This window comes from Miscanthus floridulus, chromosome 12 (genome assembly GCF_019320115.1).
Source record: "Miscanthus floridulus cultivar M001 chromosome 12, ASM1932011v1, whole genome shotgun sequence".
Classification (NCBI taxonomy): domain Eukaryota; kingdom Viridiplantae; phylum Streptophyta; class Magnoliopsida; order Poales; family Poaceae; genus Miscanthus; species Miscanthus floridulus.
Window position 1 is genome coordinate 62,962,145 of NC_089591.1, and position 3,866 is coordinate 62,966,010.

The window sequence follows — 3,866 nt, forward strand, 5'->3', positions numbered from 1 at the left end:
GAAAGAACATCTCAAGACCGGTTTAAGCAAGTTCACAAGAGGCCAATATCTCCAAAGTGAGATACTCATGAACACAGTGATGAAGATGGATAGAAGTGGTATTGAGTACTTGGCAAATCAAGTGAAGAAAGCTTAAGCTCAACATCAACAACAATACAAGTCAAAGCCTAAGCCGAAGAGATGTTTTGAGTGTGGACAAGAAGGTCACTTTGCTCATGAGTGTCAAACTCCACCACCACAACCTTTGTCCTAGCATGCTAGACCCTTTGCCTTTAATGCTCACTACATGCTTAGAAAGGATTCTAGTGGAAAAATAAAAGTCATGTTCTTAGGTCCACCCAAGAAGAATAGGCCTAAGCAAATTTGGGTTGCAAAGTCACTAGTTGAGAAAGTCAAGGGCCCCCATCAAGTTTGGGTCCCTAAACAACAAGCTTGATCTTTTTTGTGTAGGTGAACTATAAGACCGGTGGAAGTCATTGGGTTATTGATAGTGGTTGCACTCAACATATGACTGGTGATCCTCGTATGTTCACCTCACTAGATGAAGAAGTAGATGGTAAAGAAAGGATTACATTTGGTGATAATTCAAAGGGTAAAGTTCAAGGATTGGGCAAAGTTGCAATATCAAATGATCATTCAATATCAAATGTTCTATATGTTGCTTCATTGAGCTTCAACTTGCTATGTGTTGGTCAATTGTGTGATCTTGGCTTTCAATGTTTGTTTACCGAGAAGGAAGTGGTTGTGTCAAAGAAATATGATGATCAAGTGATATTCAAGGGTTTTAGATACAACAACCTATATCTAGTGGATTTCACCTCCGAAGATGCAAACTTGAAGACATGCTTATTCACCAAAACATCACTTGGGTGGCTATGGCATAGAAGACTTGCACATGTTGGGATGAGCTCACTCAAGAAGCTAATGAAGAATGAATTGGTGAGAGGTTTGAAGGATGTGAAGTTTGAGAAGGACAAGCTTTGTAGTGCATGTTAAGCCGGCAAGCAAGTTGCAAATACTCATCCAACCAAAGCTTGCATGTCAACAACAAAAGTACTAGAGCTTCTCCATATGGATCTATTTGGACCTACAACTTACAAGAGTTTGGGAGGCAATCTCTATTGTCTTGTGATTGTTGATGACTACTCTAGATATACTTGGGTGTTCTTCCTTCATGACAAGACCAAAGTGGCCACATGTTTCAAGAAGTTTGCCAAGAGAGCATAAAATGAATTTGAAGTAAAACTCAAGAAGATAAGACGTGACAATAGAAAAGAATTTGACAACACAAATATTGAAGCATATTGTGATGAAGTAGGGATCAAGCATGAGGTCTCTGCAACATACACTCCTCAACAAAATAGTGGAGTAGAGAGAAAGAACCGGACACTTATCATTCTTGCAAGAACAATATTTCATGGGTACAATACACCCGAAGCTCTATGGGTGGAAGCTATCAATACCGTATGTTATGCATCCAATCGCCTATTTCCTCAAAAGTTTCTTGGTAAGACCCTTATGAGTTGCTCAATGGGAAGAAGCCGGATGTATCATTCTTCTGGGTGTTTGGTTGCAAATGCTACATCTATAAGAAGCGACAACACCTAGGGAAGTTTCAAAGATGTTGTGATATCGGTTTTCTTGTTGGTTACCCATCAAAGTCCAAAGCATATTGAGTATTTAATCATGCCACTGGCTTGGTTGAAGAAACATATGATGTGGAATTTGATGAATCCAACAGCTCCTAAGGAGCATATGAGAATCTTAATGATGTAGGTGATGAACCATTGAGAGAGGCCATGAAGAACATTCTAGTTGGAGACATTAAGCCCAAAGATGATGAAGATGAGGTACAAGTGATTGATCCACCTTCTTCATCAAATGTGCCACAAGATGATGATAAAGATGGGAGAGTAGAAAATGAAGATACTTATGTCTCACATAATCTAATGGTGGCACAAGCTCAAGATATCGATGCTCCACAACCTCCCCCTCAAGTGGTTGATAGAAGAAATTTACCCCTACTACAAGCACATCCTCAAGATCTTATCATAGAGAGTCCTTCAAAGGGTGTAATGACCCGCTCTCAAAAACTTGCTTCATTTATTGAACATCACTCGTTTGTTTCTTGCATTGAGCCTACAAATGTAGAAGAAGCTCTTCAAGATCTGGATTGGATAAATGACATGCATGAAGAGTTGAATAACTTCACCTGCAATAAAGTTTAGACACTTAAAGAGCAACCACAAGTTGCAAGAGTCATTGGAACAAAGTGGGTGTTCCACAACAAGCAAGATGATCAAGGCATTGTTGTGAGGAACAAGGCAAGAGTAGTTGCAAAGGGGTTCTTCCAAGTTGAAGGGTTAGATTTTGGAGAGACCTTTGCACCGGTTGCAAGACTTGAAGCCATTCATATCCTCCTTGCATATGCATCGCATCATGAAATGAAATTATATCAAATAGATGTTAAAAGTGCATTTTTAAATAGTTTCATAAATGAACTAGTCTATGTTGATCAACCTCTTGGGTTTGAAGACCCTAGATATCATAATCATATCTATAGGTTGTCCAAGGCGCTATATGGGCTTAAGCAAGCCCCAAGAGCTTGGTATGAGCGCCTTCGAGATTTCCTCATTGAGAAGGGCTTCACCATTAGGAAGGTCGACACCACACTATTCACCAAGAAGCTTGATGGAGAGATTTTCATTTGTCAAGTATATGTTGATGATATCATATTTGGCTCATCAAATAAAGATTATTACAAAGAGTTTGGTGAATTGATGTCGAAGGAGTTTGAGATGTCGATGATTGGAGAGCTTACATTCTTTCTTGGTTTTCAAGTTAAGCAAATGAGAGAAGGGATTTTCATCTCTTAAGAAAAGTATACCAAGGACCTTCTCAAGAGGTTCAAAATGGACGAATATAAGCCAATCAAGACACCTATACCATCAAATGGACATCTCGACCTAGATGAGGGAGGTAAAACGGTTGATCAAACTCGCTACCGCTCTATGATTGGTAGCTTGTTATATTTGACCACATCTAGGCCCAACATCATATTTAGTACGTGTATGTGTGCTAGATTTCAAGCTAATCCTAAGGAAGCTCATTTGGTTGTCGTTAAAAGAATCCTTAGGTACCTTAAGCACACACCAAACATTGGTCTTTAGTATCCCAAAGGAGCTAGATTCCAACTAGTTGGCTATTCCGATTCGAATTATGCCGGTTGTAAAATTGATAGAAAAAACACATCCGAAGGGTGCCATTTGCTTGGTAGATCACTAGTGTCTTGGTCCTCTAAGAAGCAAAGTAGTGTGGCTTTGTCCACCACCGAGGCGAAATACATTGCCGCGGGTGCTTGTTATTCACAAATTTTTTATATGAAGCAAACTTTGCTAGACTATGGTATAGTTCTAGAAAAGGTACCTCTTTTATGTGATAATGAGAGCGTGGTAAAGCTTGCTAATAATCCGGTTCAACACTATCGCACCAAGCACATAGATATCTGCCATCATTTTCTTAGAGATCATGTTGCTAAAAATGATATATCACTACAAGGTATAAGGACCGAGGATCAATTGGCGTATATCTTCACTAAACCGCTAGATGAGGCTATATTTTGTCGGTTGAGGAATGAGCTCAATGTGCTTGATTTTAGTAACTTCAATAAAAAATGAGCTTGTGTTGTCCCTTGCATTGCATTGTAATATAAAACATGTTTAATTTTTAGTAATGCATTTAGGGCTTATCTAACATGGTTAAGATAACCATCGAAAAGCGTGTGAAGAAGCTTAACCTTGTATCAAACTTGACAAACAACTAGACTTACTTTCAAGTATTACATTGCATGTGCATGTGTGTTGCTT